This window comes from Macaca mulatta, chromosome 4 (genome assembly GCF_049350105.2).
Source record: "Macaca mulatta isolate MMU2019108-1 chromosome 4, T2T-MMU8v2.0, whole genome shotgun sequence".
Classification (NCBI taxonomy): Eukaryota; Metazoa; Chordata; class Mammalia; order Primates; family Cercopithecidae; genus Macaca; species Macaca mulatta.
The window spans coordinates 154616095-154636591 of record NC_133409.1 but is presented as its reverse complement, the minus strand read 5'-3'; the positions used below and the strand labels follow the sequence as shown (position 1 = coordinate 154636591).

General features: G+C 40.7%; 3 non-coding genes across 3 annotated transcripts; all 3 read left to right on the top strand.

Annotated features, from left to right (window-relative positions):
• The first annotated feature begins 3594 nt into the window (after nt 1-3594).
• TRNAA-AGC (transfer RNA alanine (anticodon AGC)) lies at nt 3595-3666 on the top strand. Its single transcript has one exon. It is a non-coding gene; the product is annotated as a tRNA-Ala (tRNA).
• Nucleotides 3667-11337: 7671 nt separating this feature from the next.
• On the top strand, nt 11338-11409 carry TRNAA-AGC (transfer RNA alanine (anticodon AGC)). Its single transcript has one exon. It is a non-coding gene; the product is annotated as a tRNA-Ala (tRNA).
• Nucleotides 11410-18146: 6737 nt separating this feature from the next.
• On the top strand, nt 18147-18220 carry TRNAT-AGU (transfer RNA threonine (anticodon AGU)). Its single transcript has one exon. It is a non-coding gene; the product is annotated as a tRNA-Thr (tRNA).
• Nucleotides 18221-20497: the final 2277 nt, after the last annotated feature.

Below are 20497 nucleotides of genomic sequence, written 5' to 3'. Positions count from 1 at the left end.
CTGGCTAACACGGTGAAACCCCGTCTCTACTAAAAAATACAAAAAACTAGCCGGGCGAGGTGGCGGGCGCCTGTAGTCCCAGCTACTCGGGAGGCTGAGGCAGGAGAATGGCGTAAACCCGGGAGGCGGAGCTTGCAGTGAGCCGAGATCGCGCCACTGCACTCCAGCCTGGGTGACAGAGCCAGACTCCGTCTCAAAAAAAAAAAAAACTTTTTTAAAAATTTTGGAGCTGGGCATGGAGGCTCATGCCTGTAATCCCAGCACTTTGGGAGGCTGAGGCAAGAGGATCACTGGACTCAGGAGATGGAGACCAGCCTAAGTAACATAGTGAGACTCCATCTCTCAAAAAAAAAAAAAAAAAGGACGAAGGAAGGAAGGAAGGAAGGGAGGGAGGGAGGGAGGGAGGGAAAGAAAGGGGAGGGGAGGGGAGGGGAGGGGAGGGGAGAGGAGAGGAGAGGAGAGGAGAGGAGAGGAGAGGAGAGGAGAGGAGAGGAGAGGAGAGGAGAGGAGAGGAGAGGAGAGGAGAGGGGAGGAGAGGAGGCTATCTTAGCCAGCCACAGTAGTCTGTAGTCCCAGCTACGGGGAGCAGAGAGACATGCTAAGGTGAGAGGATTGTTTGAACCCAGGGTATTGAGGCTGGAATGAGCTGTGAGTGCACTAGTGCACTCCAGCCTGAGTTACAAATTGAGACCCTAACTAAAATACAAACAAAAAATAATCTTGGCAACAACTACAGAAAATAACACAATTTTTAAATGGAGACCACAATCTAAATATGTGGATTTCTCTTTCAGAAACTATGATAGTCAGAAGACAGTGGAATAACATCTTTAAAATGATAAAGGAAATATTAATCCAGAATTCTGTATCTAGTGAGACAATCCTTCAGAAATGAGGATAAAATAAAGGAACTCTCAAAGAAGGGAAGCTACAAGAATGCATTACCATCAGATCTTCTGTGCAAGAAATATTGAGAAAATGCTTCAGGCTAAAAGGAAATGATACCAGAGGGAAACTTGGATCTTCAGGAGTGAAGGAAGATCCACTGAAATGATAAATATCTGTGATAATATAAAAGAATTTTTTTCTCCTAGGTTATTTTAAATATATATGCGTGTTATCTAGTGGAATTGTCCATGTGTCAGTGTAATACATTTGACACCTATAACAAAGTTGGTGAAGGGGTAAAGGATCCTATATCAGTGCTGGACTTTTATGAAGTCTAAGAAGATGGCATGCATATTGTAATCACTAAATCATACAGCAATCACTAAAGTAACAAGATATAGAGAAAAAGCCAATGATTAAGTTAAAATGGAATCCAAAAAACATCAAAGACATCCAAAAAAAAGGTAGAGAAAAGGATAATGGAACAACTAATGCTACAACAAAAACACCAGAGGGAACAAATGGAAATCAAATAAGAAAGTGGCAGACAAAAATCCACACATTTGATAAGGGCCTAGTATCGATATACAAAGAACTAGAATATAACTCCTGATCTCAACAGTAAAAAACAAAAAATTTAATTAGAACATGATATAAAGAAATATTTTACCAAACAAAATATACAGATAGCAAACAAGCACATGGAAAGATGTTCAGCATCATTAACCATTAGGAAAATGCAAAATAAAACCATAATGAGATGTCATTACACACCTGTCAGAATGGTCCCTCATCATCACCCCATTAATTAATCCCTATGAGATTAGGCAGACAGTAGTGTGGTTCTACAATGCTATGACAAACATATTTTCTCCATTCAAATTGTTTCTCTTCTGACTCCAGCTAAGACTCCAGCTAAGACAAGTGCAGGATGCAAGTAAAGAAAACCGAAAGAGTGCGGGCGTGACTTTCAAGATGTTCTTTATAACTGCCATTCCCCGCACCTGTAATCCCAGCACTTTGGGAGGCCGAGGCGGGAGGATTGTGAGGTCAGGAGTTCGAGACCAGCCTGACCAACATAGTGAAACCCCTCTCTACAAAGAAAGAAAAGGAAAGAAAGAAAGGAAGAAAGGAAGAAAGAAGGAAAGAAGGAAAGAAGGAAAGAAAGAAAAGAAAGAAAGAAAGAAAGAAAGAAAGAAAGAAAGAAAGAAAGAAAGAAAGAGAAATAAATAAATTAGCCGGGCGTGGTGGTGTGTGCCTGTAATCCCAGCTACTCGGGAGGCTGAGGCAGGAGAATGGCATGACCCCCGGGAGGCGGAGATCGAGCCACTGCACTCCAGCCTGGGCGATAGAGCGAGACTCTGTCTCAAAATAAATAAATAAATAAAAATAAAAATAAAAACTGCCATTCCCAGCACCCATTGCACAAAAATTCAGCCACACGAACGCCCGGCGAAGCGCTCAACCTGTTTATCCGGAGAGGAAAAGAGCAACGAATTGCTCTCAATCCTCGACAGTCTAGAACAAAACAAACCAAATCTTCGCGCAGGATCTACGTTTTCAGCCTACTTTGTTTAGAAGAGTGGAACCTTCTGTCTTGCCGTAGGCCTGGTGAAAACGCGACAGATAGGGAAACTTCGATACGTCCAGTCTCCCTCCCTATTTAAATGCTGATGGTGTTTCAAGTCTCCTGCCTGAATCCTCTTCTTGTCTTCTCGTCGTCTTGTTCTTCTCCGTCCTTCGCTGCTTCATCTCTTCCCCTTTCCCCACTCTCGCCCATAATACCCTCCACTCTCTATCTCCTTCCTTCTTATCGTCCTCTCCTTCAGTTCTCTTCTGTTCTCAGACATTCCACTTGTAACCGAACCGTGCTGATTTTCAGAGCCATCTGGGGGTGTTCTTAAATTACACACATTCCTGCCCCCAACCCCCATGGTCTCCAAAACACTTGTCTGGGTTGACTGTAACACGCATGTTAAATAAAGACAGGAAACCCTTACCTTTTGTGCTCCAGGAACACAGGGTCTAAGGACCTGTCCAGGCGCAGGGAGGTCTTAAAAAGAGCAAATTCGTTCCTCTTGCTTTCTTTGTGTTCGCCTCATTGTGAAAGGATTTTGCCTGAAAGAGGTGAAAGTCGCCTGGAGCTGTTTTTTTTCTGGTCTTTGCTCTCTAGGGATCTCAGCCAGTGAGCAGCGTCTTGGACAGAATGCCGCTTCCACGCTTCCGTAGACGCTGGGCCCAGCGGTCTGGGGGAGCTGTGACTGACACATGCTTTGCTCTTCATTTCACCCCGATATGGTGAATAAATTCCCCTCCAGTCTTATCTCCTCGCCTGGACCTACGTTCCCTGAGTAGCTCTCCTAGTGCTGATCTTAGTAGTCCCTGGCACTACCGTTTATGTTTTTCTGGGAGCACTGTAGACAGAAAAGTAGGAAGTTAATTATTTAAGATAATATTTCTGCCTGGGATTCTCCTTGGTGCTGGACAAAAGCTGCCATTCGGGAAGTTCCCTAGTAACAGTCCTTGGAGGGTCCGCCATAATGAAAGACCCCAGTAGCACTAAAGGGATCTTTCCAGAATGCAACTTAAGGGTTTCAGAAACAGTAGAGTTGAATAGAGTAGAGCTTGACTTCGGTTTAAATCGTGGAACCCTAGCAGATAATAGTGACAGCCAGTTATAAAACATAGTAGAAACAACAGCTTTCGGGGGGTGTAGCTCAGTGGTAGAGCGCGTGCTTAGCATGCATGAGGCCCTGGGTTCAATCCCCAGCACCTCCATGTATTTGGCTGGTTTGTCTAACTGCCCAGAGCAGGGCCCCCTGGGCATAAGGCAACACCGATCTGCCTTGCCTTATGAGTGGCAAGCCAAATCAAAAATAGAACCAAGGCCCTTGGAATTAAAGTGAATAGCAATAGTCCACTATTCATCCTTTAGTACCCACAGTCAACCAAGATCTGAGATTATTACATGAAAAATTACAGAAAATTTGTAAGATTTCAATTTCCCTGTTGTGAGCAGCATGATAAAATCTCACCTCATCTGCTCTATCCTGCCTGGGAAGTCCAGCATATCCACACTGTGTAGTAAGCCACCCTCTGGTTAGTCACTCAGTAGCCAGACATCTGAGTTATCCCAGCTATTGTCCTCACATTGTTTGTGTTCAAATAACCCTTATTTTACCTGATAAAGGCCCCAAAGTGCAAGAGTAGGGATGCTGGGCAATTTGGGCATGCCAAAGAGAAGCCCTAAAGGGCTACCTTTAAGTGAAAAGGGGAAAGTTCTCTACTTAATAAGGAAACAGAAACAAATTCATATCAGAGTTTGCTAAGAGCTATGTAAGAGCTATGTTAAGAATAAATCTTCTGTCCATGAAATTGTAAAGAAGAGAAATTTTTGTTACTTCTGCAAAACTTACTGCTACAGTGTGTGATAAGTGCTTAGTTAACGTTAAAAAGAGAGTAAATGTGTGGGTGAAAGACTTGAACAGAACACCGTTCTACTTGACGGCAACGATTTACACCAGAAAACACTGAGCCCATATGAAGACTTCAGCAAGGGAGCCTCTGAAATGATTGACACCAACCCATATATTGCAAGTAGGGGATGGTTACACAGATTCGGGAATAGATTTTGACTGAAATATATAAAAAATATTGGAGAGGCTACGTCTGTCAATGAAGAAATCACATTTTACGAATCCAGTATTACACTCTAAAGAGTTCAGAAGAAGATATTGCTAGATGTGTTATTCTACATTTATGCTATTGAATTCCAAATAATAAGTTTAACTTGACTGAAAAAGTTAACCTGGCCAGGCGCGGTGTCTCATGCCTGTAATCCTAGCACTTTGGGAGGCCAAGGCAGGCGGATCACCTGAGGTCAGGAGTTCAAGACCAGCCTGGCCAACATGGTGAAATCCTGTCTTCACTAAAAATACAAAAAAATTAGCCAGGCATGGTGCTGCACACCTGTAGTCCCAGCTACCTGGGAGGCTGAGACAGAAGAATCACTTGAACCCGGGAGGCAGAGGCTGCAGTGAACTGAGATTGCACTACTGCACTCCAGCCTGGGTGACAGAGACTCTGTCTCAAAAAAAGAAGAAAAAAAAAGTTAACCTGTACACATTTTCCTACATACTCTGGATGTGACTTACATTTGTGGTCATTATTAACACAGTCATAGTATAACACAGTCAAAGTAATAACCTTCTAAAGAGAAGTTGGAAGCCAGCATTTACAGGTGGCAAGAAAGCTGATGCAGCTTCTTCACGAATAAGGATGCGGTCAGCATCCAACAAAAGGCATTTGGGAACTGTAGAGGCAGGAAGATCCATATTGTTTCAACACAAAGGAGTTCCAAAGAGCTGTGGTATGGTGAGTAATAACAATGTTGCTACCTTTTACTCATGGTAGGAAAAATATAGAATTAGCCAGAAACAGTGTGTTTGACAATATATAACATGAAGAGATAGTTTCTGGACTGAAAAGGATGAATTGGTGCCAGAACACTACGAAAAATGTTTTCGAGTATTGATTAGGCTGTAAACAACTATGTAAGTACCCATTATTCTAAATCTTTGTTAATACACAACAAGATCCTCACAGGATCCCCTAAATTTTGTAAAACATTTTTTAATCAAATTATTTACATGTTAGCCAGGTGTGGTGGCTTTTGCCTGTAGTCCCAGCTACTCAGGAGTCCAAGGTGGGAGAATCACTTGAACCCAGGAGGCAGAGGTTGCAGTGAGCCAGGATCAAGCCACTGCACTCCAGCCTGAGCAACAGAGTGATACGCTGTCCAAAAAAAAAAAAAACAATATATATATATACACACACACACGTATAGTATATATATATATGTGTGTGTGTGTGTGTGTGTGTGTGTATGTATAAAATTCACATGAACAGGACCCCACAAAAAACAAATGTATTTGTCTGGGTTACTCAACATCTTAGGGGTGGCTCTGCCCCATTTTTATTCTGTGAGTCTAGGCACCATCCAAACAACTATCATCACAGAAGAAGGAGGATAGAAAGTAATAATAGAACTGATTTACATAGGTTCTTTTGACATCAAGATGTACTACCACGATAATGAGGCCATTCAGTTTGTCTTCTATTTTTCCCTATTATTGGAGAAAAGGAAAAACAGAAGAGGCTCATGAAAATTTTCCTTTACTTCTCATTATTTCTTTTTTTTTTTTTTTTTTTTTTTTTGAGACAAAGCATCACCCAGGCTGGAGTGCAGTGGCGCGCTCTCGGCTCACTGCAATCTCCACCTCCTGGGTACAAGTGATTCTCCTGCCTCAGCCTCCCAAGTAGCTGCGACCACAGGTGTGTGCCACCACACAATCTAATTTTGTATTTTTAGTACAGACGGGGTTTCACCATGTTGGCCAGGCTGGCCTTGAAGTTCTGACCTCATAATCCACCCGCCTCGGCCTCCCAAAGTGCTGGGATTACAGGCATGAGCCACCATGCCCGGTTTACTTCTCATTATTTTTAGTGCAAATTTTAGACTTTTAAATTTACAACTAACTTTAGATTTACAGAAAAGTTACAAAACAAATACAGAGTTTTAATATTTCCCACCTAGATTCTTCCAATCGTTTTGTATTTTTAGTATACATAATGGTTGTCTTTTATCGGGCATTAATTATCGATTAGAATATGAAAGGATTAAGCAAAAATCATGTTCCTCAAGGAGAGGTGCCAGGTTTCTCAAGGAGCAGCGCCAGGACAAAGAAGGCCATAGTCAGGAATGCAGGGCACTTCCTCTACACAGGCTTTCTTTTTTGTTTTTGTTTTTTTTTCCCCCCAGTGATATTTTCTTTTTTTTTTTTTTTTTTTTTTTTTTTTTTTTTTTTTTTGAGACGGAGTCTCACGCTGTTTCCCAGGCTGGAGTGCAGTGGCGCGATCTCGGCTCACTGCAAGCTCCGCCTCCCGGGTTCCCGCCATTCTCCTGCCTCAGCCTCCTGAGTAGCTGGGACTACAGGCGCCCGCCACCGCGCCCGGCTAATTTTTTTTTGTATTTTTAGTAGAGACGGGGTTTCACTGTGGTCTCGATCTCCTGACCTTGTGATCCGCCCGCCTCGGCCTCCCAAAGTGCTGGGATTACAGGCTTGAGCCACCGCGCCCGGCCTGATATTTTCATAGTTATTCATGCTTCACTTCCTTGTAAGAATGAGAGAAGCTGAAAAACACATAAGCTGCCAGCACCATAGAAACCCCATCAAGTGGAACACATGTTCTGTTCACGTATTTCATCCACAAATTCACTGCCTTTTCCATGCACTTACCGCACACTGTGGCAGTAGCTTTTGCAAAACTAGCAAGAGTTTATTTTCCCTTCTTTACGATTTTACGGACAAAGTATTTATTCTTACCATAGCTCTTAGCAACCTTGGATACAAATTATTTTTCTCTTTTCTTATTAAGTAGAGAACTTTCCCCTTCTTTACAATTTCAAGGATAGATTTATTCTTACCATAGCTCTTAGCTACCTCAGATATGAATTTTTTCTCTTTCCTTATTAAGTAGATAACTTTCCCCTTTTCACTTAAAGGCAGCACTTTATGCCTTCTCTTTGGCATACCCAAACTGTCTGCTGTCTTCCTCTAATCTTAATATCTATGTGAACACAGTGTGATGATCAAAACCAGGAAAGCATCAATGAATATATGAGAAGGCAGAAGAGCAGAGCGTTTTCTCATTGATCATCCTACTGGTCTCCTCCCTTCACCTCAATCTTCACAGTACCTGCCATCAAAAGTTTGGTCTAACAATGCAAACAGATGGCCATAAATACCAACAATTTCTAGGTGAGTGGGTGGATGGACATTGGACAACAGAATAATGTCTTTCAATGAAGTACAATACTGCCACAAATAATAGGTGAAAAAATAAACAAGTCTGCATTAAATGAATTAGATAGCCTACCATGCCAAAATATTTCACACTATTTACTTCTCTGTATTTCTTCACTCATCTCATTTTTTCTTCTTTTTGAATAGATAAATGAAATATATTCTGCAAACATCCATTATCATCAGAAGACACCCCATGTGGAAGAAGCAAATTATTATTATTATTATTATTATTATTATTATTATTATTTATTCATTTATTTTTTGAGACGGAGTCTCTCTCTGTGGCCCAGGCTGGAGTACAGTGGCCGGATCTCTGCTCACTGCAAGCTCCACCTCCCGGGTTCACGCCATTCTCCTGCCTCAGCCTCCCGAGTAGCTGGGACTACAGGCGCCCACCACCTCGCCCGGCTAGTTTTTTTGTATTTTTTAGTAGAGACGGGGTTTCACTGTGTCAGCCAGGATGGTCTCGATCTCCTGACCTCGTGATCCGCCCGTCTCGGCCTCCCAAAGTGCTGGGATTACAGGCTTGAGCCACCGCGCCCGGCCTGATTGACATTTTTAAAAGTTTTCAAAGGTATTAATATAAATACACATTTTTTTATATTGAATTAGCCAGAGGAAAGCAATTTCTATCTGCCAACTTTACTTTTTTCTTTTCACCTGGCTGCCTCTCTTCACATTCTAGCCCCAAGAAGGAAATTCCATTTCTTTACTCAATGGCTGCATTCTTAGATCCTGTTTTAAATATCTTTGGTTAATGAGTTCACAAGCAAGGAGTATGAGAAACTGGTGCAAAACCTCCACTAACTTATATGAGTTCAGAAGTTTGTTTCTTTGTCTCTGATTTTTAAGAGCTTTAATAAAATAAAATCAACCTGAGACACATTCATACTACAAATCCTGAAAACAGGGTTTGTGGAGGACAAAGTCTGCCCTTTCCTCACCAACCTCTTGCCATATCTTCAGCAAACATTAGGGCACGGTGGCTCACACTTGCGATCCCAGAACTTTGGGAGGCCAGGGCGGGTGGATCACTTGAGGTCAGGAGTTGGAGATCAGCCTGGCCAACATGGTGAAACCACGTCCCTACTAAAAAATGCAAAAATTGGCTGGGCATGGTAGTGGGTGCCTGTAATCCCAGCCACTCAGAAGGCTGAGGCAGGAGAACAGCTTGAACCCAGGAGGCGGAAGTTGCAGTGAGCCAAGACCACGCCATTGCACTCCAGCCTGGGTAACAGAGCAAGACTCTGCTTCAAAACAAACAAACAAACAAACAAAAACTTATTGAATGGATCAGATGATGAGATTTCCAATTTCTTAGTGGACATCTAGAATTATTGATGAGAGGATTGGATGAGAACTGAGAACTGTTCAACATTGAAGACAACATGTCTTCCTATGAGTGATACTGACATTGTCAAAGACAAAATGAATCCAAAAGTCACTCTTTTTCAAACTGTCTTTTGAATTCAGGATTTTTGTCTCTAAAGAAAATATCTGGAGCAGGTGCTTCGGAGGAAATCTGTCTGGCTTTGAAACTTGTCCTGCTACATGTTGGCTGTGAGCTATGTGGCCAATTATTTCACCTCTGAAAAAGTTGGTTTATCAAAGGAATTATGTACTCATTTAATGTAACCCGTTGTTATTACATTATCCACGTGTAATCTCCAGCTACCTCAAACATTCAGGGTCATATTGACCACAGTCAGAACTCGACCTTGGATTCTATAAGTAGGATTCCAATTTGCCCTTGAGAAACCCAGTTAATTTCTGTGACTTCAAAACTCAAACTTCTCTACACCTGGTGGTAAGTGTACCTCAACTATCACTCACCTGGAAAAGACAGTATGATTCAGTTTAAGAGCACTAAATCCTGGATTTGGCAAAACTTTAAAACCAATAAAAGTCTATAAAACAAAACAAAAAAGTGGAAATGCCCATTTCTAATTTCTCTAGTTTAGGGAGGAAAGCAATATACAGCCCCTATAATGAAGAACACAAGATTTTCAGGTAATGTCAATTAAATGAAAGCTCATCTATACTAAAAACATGAGACACGTTTTTGTTTCCTCAGCTTTTGTCTGCCATACTCTGGAAGCCTTAGAAGTGGATGATCAGTGCTTGATGTGTGCTGCAGAAGAAGGAGCTGCCCCCAAGGCTTCCCGCTAATTCAAATAACAAAGCCAGCGAAGAAAGACAGAAAGGGGAGAGAGAGAGCGTGCTACATTTAACGGAGTTTCACTCTTGTTGCCCAGGCTGGAGTGCAATGGCGCGATCTTGGCTCACCGCAACCTCCCTCTACTGGGTTCAAGCGATTCTCCCGCGTCAGCCTCCCAAGTACCTGGGATTACAGACATAGGCCACCACACCCGGCTAATTTTGTATTTTTAGTAGAGGCAGACGGATCACCTGAGGTCAGGTGTTTGAGACCATCCTGGCCAACATGGTGAAACCCCGTCTCTACTAAAAATACAAAAATTAACCAGGAGTGATGGTGGGCACCTGTAATCCCAGCTACTCGGGAGGCTGAGGCAGGGAGAATTTCTTGAATCCTGGAGGGGGAGGTTGCAGTGAGCCGAGGTCACACCACTGCACTCCAGCCTGGGTGACAGAGCGAGGCTCTGTCTCAAAAATAAATAAACAGAATAATTGTTTTAAAAACATATATGTGTATATATGTTATATATACATATATTAAATATATATATATGTGCTGGGAACTACCCACATATTTTTTAATTGAAGAGATTTTGAAAATGAAAATGTCTTTAACCCTGAATAATTTGTTAGAAAATTAAACTTTCAATTTGATGGTCCAGTGTTTGAGTTCCTTTTCAGACCCTGATAGTGTTTTTTGTTTCCCCCACTCAGTTCTAATAGAATCCTAGTAAAACCCAGCTTTCTCCTGGATAAACTTGTCTGTGTTTCATTCTCCTTGCATATGTTATTTTGGTTCAACAGAAGTAAGAAAAGCCAGTGTAACTCCATGACTTGAGGCTGTGTATTCTGTTCTACTGCAGGGGAGATCATCTATTTGCAGTTCTTTTGTATCTAGAATGTAGTTATAAGGTCAAACTACCGTGTAAAACATTTACCTGGGTTGGTTCTCTTTTTAAATTCTGATATTATTAATTTGAAATTTTTTTTTCTGTTTGTTTTCAAATTTAAAGTACTTTTTTCTGTATAGTTGTTAGTTTTATTTTTAAATGTGACTGTGTAAACCATTAACATGATTCCAGTAAACAAAACTATACAGAGAAATATCACTCAAGAGAAATTTTCAAGCTGCCAGAGATTGTTACATCTTGGGACCCTCTCAGGTGGAGGAATGGAAGAGCCCTTCAAGCCTCTTCTTGGGAGCCAAATTTGGGATGGGCTGATAAGACTGGAATGGTAATATTTTTGTGTAGCATCAAATTACTCTTCTGTTGATGTACCTGTAAGATAGAATGAAAAACCTAAAGGTTTCAGAAATAGAGTCACATATAAGGGATCTTTGTACTAAATTTCAAATTCTCGAAACGCACAGAGAAAGATGAAATTATAATGTTTAGGACATAAAAAGGACCGGTCCCGGAGAGGGGGTGTAGCTCAGTGGTAGAGCGCGTGCTTAGCATGCACGAGGCCCCGGGTTCAATCCCCGGCACCTCCACTTGGTGGTGTAGTGTGTGTTACCGTAAATGAGGACGTGTGGGTTTCCAGACCGTCAGTTTTAATTTCCTGTGGTGTTTAAAACCCGTGTTGATTTTCAAGAGGATATTCTAGAAAAATAACATTTTTCATTTGTATTTTAAATTTTAAATTGACAAGTGAAATTATGATTTTATAATTACAACACACACATGCATTGTGGAGTGGCTAAATCGAGCTGATTACCATATGCATTACTTCACAGTTATTTTTGTAGTGACAACACTTTAAAATCTCATCACGTTTCAATACATTGTATTGTTTTTACCTATAGTCATCATGTTGTACAATAGATTTCTTGAACTTCTTCTAATTGTAATTTTGTATTCTTTTACCAACATCTTCCCAATGCTTCCCCTACCCTACCAAAGTTACTTGTTGACATTTTTGTTATTCACTTTCTCTCTAGCCATTCTGAGCAATCACTGCTGTGTGGGCTACAGTCTTGTACTTCACAAAAATTTAGTGGGAAAAATTAAAGTTCTGAGAGCAGGAAAATCACCTTAACTTGAAAATCATCTCCTTAGACACTTAACCACACTTCCACCTCATCTTTCATGCACCTGAGACTAGCATCAGGAATTAGTTCAAGAGGGTTTATTCTTGGATTTGGGGGAAAGTTTAATATTAATATTAGAAGGCTGGAGCTTTTTATTTATTTATTTGACGGAGTTTCGCTCTTGTTACCCAGGCGGGAGTGCAATGGCGCGATCTCAGCTCACTGAAACCTCAGCCTCCCGGATTCAAGCGATTCTCCTGCCTCAGGCTCCCGAGTACCTGGGACCACAGGAGCGTGCCACCACGCTCCGCTAAATTTTTGTATTTTTAGTAGAGTCGGGTTTCACTGTGTTAGCCGGGATGGTCTCTATCTCCTGACCTCGTGGTCCGCCCGCCTGGCCTGCCAAAGTGCTGGGATTACTGGCGCGAGCCGCCAGGCCCGACAAGGTTGAAGTATTTTTTAGAAGTCAGCCTGATCGAGTACTTTGGAAAAAGCAGCAGCCTGTGGGATGAAGAACCCAGCAATGAAAAGCAAGACTTTTGTTACACAATGTGTGGAGCCCAAAGTCTATGAACAGCACTGGTCACAGACCCATGAGGCTGGCCCTGACGACAAGTATAGAAGAGATCATCCCCAACAAGAAGCCATTTTCTTGTTTCTTTACCTTCTCCTAAAAGAGAAAAGTAGATGTTCAACAATGCCAGTTGTGAACTGAGGAGGCAGGAGATGCTTATTCACCACAAAGACTTGCTACCTAGTCCTCCCCGTATTGAATCGTGAAGTGAAAGAAGCGCAAGTGCAGAAAAAATCCTTTGTCTTCTACCTATGCTGAGCTGAGACTCTGGGTATTGTTGAGAGAGTATCACCTTTTGAAAAGGCTGCAGGCCGGGAGCGGTGGGTCACGCCTGTAATCCCAGCACTTTGGGAGGCCGAGGTGGGCGGATCACGAGGTCAGGAGATCGAGACCATCCTGGCTAACACGGTGAAACCCGTCTCTACTAAAAAAAAAAAAATACAAAAAATTAGCCAGGCGCAGTGGTGGGCACCTGTAGTCCCAGCTACTCGGGAGGCTGAGGCGGGAGAATGGCGTGAACCTGGGAGGCGGAGCTTGCAGTGAGCCAAGATTGCACCACTGCACTCCAGCCCGGGCGACAGAGCAAGACTCCGTCGAGAGAAAGAGAGAGAGAAAGAGACAAAGAAGAGAAGACCTGCAAGAAGAAGAAGGAGAAGGAGGAGGAGAAGGAGGAGAAGGAGGAGAAGGAGGAGAAGGAGGAGAAGGAGGAGGAGAAGGAGGAGAAGGAGGAGGAGAAGGAGGAGAAGGAGGAGAAGAAGGAGAAGGAGAAGAAGAAGAAGAAGGAGAAGGAGAAGAAGAAGAAGAAGAAGAAGAAGAAGAAGAAGAAGAAGAAGAAGAAGAAGAAGAAGAAGAAGAAGAGGAGGAGGAGGAGGAGGAGGAGGAGAAGGAGGAGAAGAAGGAGAAGGAGAAGAAGAAGGAGAAGGAGAAGAAGAAGAAGAAGAGGAGGAGGAGGAGGAGGAGGAAATAATGTAGTGGAAGTCCTAAGCATTTATGGAGACATCAGAGAAGGGCACAGACACACCATCACATGAACAGGGGGCACAGACACATCCTCTGCACTGAGTTACGACAATCCCCTTATGTTTGTGGGATATTTCTACATTTTCCCTCCCAGTAGTCTAAATTTATAGTCCTAATAATAACTTTGATGAATCAACATAAATTGGATTACACAATCCAGTTTATGACAGAAAATAGTTTTTGTGTTTCACTTAAACTAGGAGAAAATATTTTAGAGGGAGACCTGAGTGCATAAGGCAAGAGGTTTGAAGGAAAAATAAAGACTGTTGTATCTGTTGAATAAAATGTCTAGGAGGCCATTGATTTGGACTAGGCTCCTCCACTAAGCCTAACAGACCAAACTAATATGGAGTTGAAATACAGTAGCTGAGCTTTAATTACTTGCTGGAGGCTCTGTAACCAATTAATAAATTGAGCTGTAACCAATGAGGTTGTCTCCACTGTACTTCTGTTTCCCATAAATGTTGTTAGGCCATGTTATTGGTTGGCATTCTCTGAACCTGCTCTGGTTTGCAGGTTGCCTGATTCTTCAGTCTTTTTGTTTTGTTTTGCCACATTTCATTTTGTTGTTCTTTGCTCAAATAAGCCCAGTTAAAATTTAAACTTGTCTAAGGATATTTCCACGAAACATAAGAAAAGGACATTGGTCACAGAAAAGATGATTGGTCTGGTGTGTGTTAATTTAGTGCTTGCTCAAATAATTTGCCACTTTTTAAAAGAAACCAAGTGGTCACTAAAGTCAGAGGCCACTGTAAATGTTTCAATAAAGGAGTTTAGGAAACCTGCATGTCAGGCCAGGAGCTGTGGCTCACGCCTGTAATCCCAGCACTTTGGGAGGCTGAAACAGGCATGTGACCTGAGGTCTGGAGTTCAAGACCAGCCTGACCAACATGGAGAAACCCCATCTCTACTAAAAATACAAAACTAGCTGGGTGTGGGCTGGGTGTGGTGGTACACGCCTGTAATCCTAGCTACTCAGGAGGTTGAGGCAGAAGAATTGCTTGAACCCAGGAGGCGGAGGTTGCGGTGAGCTGAGATCACACCATTGCACTCCAGTCTGGGCAACAAGAGCAAAACTCCGTCTAAAAAAACAAAGAAAAGAAACCTGTGTCTCTCCTACCCCACAAATTTGGACAACTTTGAGTCACAAAAAAATCACCAGTTGTTTTGTGAACTAAATTACATGAGCTCTAGAACACATGCTCCATCCAAAGTAAACGGAAATTGTCTTTTCCATGCAAAAAGTGCCACACCAAGCCATTCCGTGCCACCAGCTTTATGTAGCATCAAAGTTACATTTTCCACAGAAAACACTCCCTCCACTTTCCCAGAAAGACCATCCACCCGTAATGTCTGGTGATTCAGCCAAGCACATATTATAGGAGCATGTTCCTGGAATCTACAGCATAAATGAATTGTATTAAAGACTTCTCCCCTCTCTAGTAGAGACGTCAGTTGCTGCTTACAGGTCCTTTTGGAGTGAGTGCTGTTGTCATTCCCCTGAGACTCAAGCCTGTCAAATATACCAGACTCTGGCTCTCTCTCTTCTGTTTCTATCAACTCCCATTGTCATTTCCTTCTTCACTGCAGATTCGATCACTGGATCTACTCCACCCCAAATGCTGTCATTATCGTCAGTGACCTAGGCAGGGTTTTTGTGCTCTATTTTGAATATATATTTGTGTGTGTACATATATTTAAAATTGCTCATATATCTATATATAAAATGGTTTATATATACCTATTATTATAGATTATAATAATGTATGTGTATAAATAATATAAACTATACATTGTATGTTTTATATACATATTTACATAATTATGGGAGTGGCATCCCTTTCCCTTGCTATGTTCTATTGGTTAGAAGTCACAAGTCCCAATCACTCTCAAGGGGAGAGTATTACACAAATACTTGAACACTAGGAGATAGAAATTATTGGAGATCAACCTAGGGACTCTTTGTCAAAGTAAGCAAAATTAATTGTGCAAAATTAATTGTGTTTTCCAGGCTTTTAAATATACTCCTACTGTAATCTGAATGTTTGTGACTGTCCCCATCAACGAAAATTCGTATGTTGAAACCTAATCACCAATGTCATTAGATTAGGATGTAGGGCCTTTGGAAGGTGATTAGGTGATGAAGGTGGAATCTTCATGAATGGGATTAGTGCTCTTATAAAATTAGCCTGAGAGAGACTTTTTTCTGTAAATGGCCAAGTAGTAAATATTTTAGGATTTGCAAGTCAAATGGCCAAATCAAGGATATTATGTAGGTACTTATATAACAAGGGAGAAAAAAAGTCCACTCATATTTATTGATGAAATTCAAAATACAATACTAATTGAGTATAATTATTGATAATGAGAAGAATTAAATCATCATTATAATAATAATTATTATTACAGATGGGGGCTCAAAGTTAGTGTTTCTATCATCAAAGTCATTTGCTAATGCTCATCTGTTAATGACCTGTAGTGTAATTTTATTTATTTCATTTTGAAAATATCTTTTCATAAAGATAGGAGATGTCAAATGGCTAATATCAATCTGTGAGTATATGATTTGGGGCATATTCATTGCATGGAAGACATTTATGGATTCTAGTAGGTTCATCTCTTTATGTTTGCTTTTAGCATGTCATTACATTGCAAATTAGTCACTTCAAAGTGAGGCTTAGCTTGAAACTCCTCAATTGCATAGTTAAGTAGATTTTGAAATATGGAAATTGCTTTTGCACTTGCATTAAGTTTTTAACACACTGTTGGTACTTTAGCTCGAGTTCAGAGAATATATCTGCTGAAAATTTCTGTGGGATTGGAGAATTGCCTCTTTTAACTTTTGACACCACAGGCAGTGCACAGGGCAGCTTGATATTACTATGATTCTAGCAGTGTTAGCTGTCATCAAAATGACTTTACTGCGGTACAAGTTTTGTATATGAACATTGTTTTGCCTTGTAATTTGGGGCTGAATTTATTAAAAAGCATTATCCAATCTGAAACAAAAGCTAACTTCCAAAGCCATTCAGGGTCTGATCATAGTAATTGAGGGCAGTTCTTCCCCTTCAAAAAAAAATTTCCATCTCAGCCCTGAGTTAAAAACAAAAACAAACAAACAAACAAAAAAAACACACACACAACTTTGCAGCGTTAAGTCATTAAACTGCTGTGTGATCCCTTTTGTCAGGACCTTCAGTTTCTAATTTCTGATGGCTGGTCTACCAGAGCAAATTAAGTCCACTGTTGACATTACTGTTCAATAACACCTGATACCATCAAATATTTTCCACAAATTATCTGTTGATGAATAATACAATAAATAACAATAGCCTTACATTTATCACAAGTTTTTTAAACTTGTTCAAACAAACCTCTTTCTGTCCTTCTCATAATTTTACCATCACTAGCTATAACATATCTTAGCAGATTTAGCTTCAGGTTGCAATGAATTATTGTTTTTTCAACCTCTTAGAAAATACAGTACTTCTAGGCCGTGCATGGTGGCTCGGGCCTGTAACCCCACTACTTTGGGAGGCCGAGGCGGGTGGATCACCTGAGGTCAGGAGTTCGAGACCAGCCTGGCCAACATAGTGAAACTCCTGTCTCTACTAAATACACAAAAATTAGCTGGGTGTGGTGGTGCATGCCTGTAATCCCAGCTACCCGGGAGGCTGAGGCAGGAGAATTGCTTGAACCCGGGAGATGGAGGTTGCAGGGAGCCGGAATTGTGCCACTGTTCTCCAGCCTGGGCGACAGAGTGAGACTCCGTCTCAAAAAAACAAAAAACAACAACAAAAAGACTGGTGACAGAGATTCGAATCTTCATTCCTTACACTAATAGTTTGAATGCTTATCATCTGAGCTACATGAATCTATCGATCTACCTGGGACACACATATATATTCTACTAACTCATTTGGTAGCTGTAGTCCTGATCTGTGAATCTCCTTTGAATTCTCCTTTTTGCAGAAAAAGTTCCATTTTAAAGGGACAATATAATCGCTAAAGCTCCAGAACGTTCTGTTTTCCTGCCTCCTGTCTTCCTTGTCTCCCATCTCTTTATGATTCTATGTCAAGAGCTGTAATGTTCCCTAGAAAAAGTCGCTGAGGTTATTAGCTCCTTCACTCATTTTCCTTCCTTTTCAAACTTGTGTAAATCATAGGAACTGCTTGAGCTCATTTCCAGGCGTTGACTTTTAAAGTGAAAGAACTTGTGGCACTTCCCTTCTTTCACAGATGCACAATCTAAACATTAAGTCAAATGCCTTAGGAAGCCTAAAATGAGCCTGAAATAAAAATATTTCTCATAGTCCCTTCTCTTTTGATGTTGCTTCAATTTATCCCTCGGCTTGAGTTCCCATAAGGCAATGAGGTTCCAAGCCAAATACAGTAAGGTTATAAAGAGCAAGAGAAAAAGACTGGCAAATCAGTGCTTCCATCAAAGCTGTTATTCACTGTCTTGAGCGTCTGTGGGTGGGATCAAAGGCCAAATAAAAATCCAATAAATGAATAATTTTTTGTTTTTAATTAAAAGGAAAATCTAAATTCTACCGCAAATACCAAGGTATACTCTGATAGAAGGAAACCAAAGACAGTTTCCGTGGGCTCCGTGGCTTAGTTGGTTAAAGCGCCTGTCTAGTAAACAGGAGATCCTGGGTTCGAATCCCAGTGGGGCCTCGGTTGGTCAAGGTGAGAGTGTCTTCATGCCAACTGTCTTTAAACTTGAGGTTTTTCTGTCGTTCCTGTCTACCATCGGGGATCCTCCACCCCTGATCTTGGACATAACAGGTGGCGTCCAAAGGCTTTGGAAACAAACTGAAACTGTGCATCTTCTCAACATAAGACTACATAAAAATAGCACAGAGCAGTACAGTGATTATAGTATGCTGCCCATTTTTTTGTTTGCTTTTTTTTTTCTTTTCTTAAATACAAGCCATATCTTCCATTGGGATTTTCTGTGCAATGTCATTTCAAGTATTCCAATTTTATATAAAGAGTTAAGAACAACGAATTGAAGTTTAGAGAGGGAATGTATACTGTAGGTGTGGATTTTAATACAGTACTGGCCATGCTCTTGGGATTATAATTCAGCTATAGGCGTGTGAAGAGTTAGAATGTCTTCAATTCTCCAAATTTGTAAAATGTCAACTATGAATTAATAATCTGTAATTATGAATGTCAATTATAGATACTACAATTATATGTACTATGAATGTCGATTTACAGGTCCAGTGTAAAATGAAAATACAGGATCCCTTATTCAAAGCGGGGGCAACTGCCATAAAAAGTGCTAAAATACAAAGCTTTTCCCTTTCAGTCACTCTTTTTTCAGCCTGTCATGGTATTTTTCATTTTCTGTCTAATGTCACTCTAATTAAGAAAAAATGAAATAAAATTGTAAGTATCAAAATGAATTTTACAGTTCATCTTTATTTCACACATCAAAATTCGTGGGGCATCGCGATTGCTTTATTACATATGGAGAAGCAAAAGAAGGTAGACACGTAATTCCTTTGCTTATGTGCCATGTTCTTTTGCTCCCCTGAATATCAATTACTAAACATAAATTAAGAGATGCAGTTCATACGAAATTTTAAGACTGCAAAGGTAGATCGCTGGTAGAGTATCTGAAAAGGCAAAGTTGCCAAAACCCTGAATTGAACCAGTCTCCTTTAGATCTTCAGTCTAATGCCCTCCCAATCAAGCTATCTCAGCTTACTGCAGACTGAAAACTTCATTCAATTTCTCTTTCAATACTTCGATTGTTTCCAGCTTTTTAGCTTTCAGGTTTCTTAAGTGCTTTTATTATACAATGTATTTACCCACTAAGAAAGACTTGGAACTTATTGATTCCTACATATGATGGCTGAACCCAATTCCCTGGCAGTGTGGAATGGATAGGTGGAGGAGGGACACAGAAGATAAGTGACAGGGATTAAAAAACAAACAAACAAACAAAAAAACTTTCTGCTCTTCCACATCCTGTTGGTTGAGCCAGACACAGTGAAGAAAATTTAAAAATAAAAATAAATAAATAAATAAATAAATAAATAAAATGTGATGGTGATCTTTTTCTTTTCTTTTTGTCTTTGATAATCTTTACAGATGCAGAGAATCGGAACCCAAGGTTAATTTCTGTTAATGTGGGGTCAGGTTTCTGTCTCCTAGTGATGATTTCGAATGAGCTATTAATCCTTTGTTTTATCCTCTTCCATCTAGTCTTTGCCATAGTCATTTGCCCTGGGCAGTGCAGAAGTTTATGGCATACAAATGGAGTAGCACTAAAGGGAGTCCTTTGGATCATGTACGCGAGTAAAGTGTATGAGAAAAGAAGGGATGGTTGTTGGTGAGTAGCTAAAGAACAGCGACATTTTCAGGAAATGAAACCAAGATAGCACACAAGTTAAGTATGCATTCTACCACCGAGCAACATTCTCGTGATAGCCAAGCTCTCTTGCACATACATCTCGATATATCAGTGTCAGTATTTCTAATTTTCAAAACATAATGGTTGACGGGAGAAAATCCACGAAGATAAATCACACTATTTCTGAAATCACTAAACTGGATCTCCTTTCATCGCTATACCACGAGAAAGGTTACTGAACTGCAGACTAAATGACAATGCATCTGCTTCTAGGACATTCCCAATCCAATCTGAAAAGGGTAGACAATTGCTGAAACATGTTTGTATGAATATTGTTTTACTTGTATATAATTAACCTAGGGTGAATAAGTTTCTTTCTTTTGAACTGATAGAACTTTGTTTTCTTTTGTTTTTCACATTGTGGAATTTGTCACAGAACATTGTCACAATTGTTTTGACCTAATTAAAGTGTGGAGCATATTACTGCTAATTATTTTCAGTATTCCTCTTTTTATTAAGAGCTAGAACAAGTCTTTATTGTGGATCAGAGGCTGACTGGGAAACTCGGAGCTAGTTTTAATGTAAGA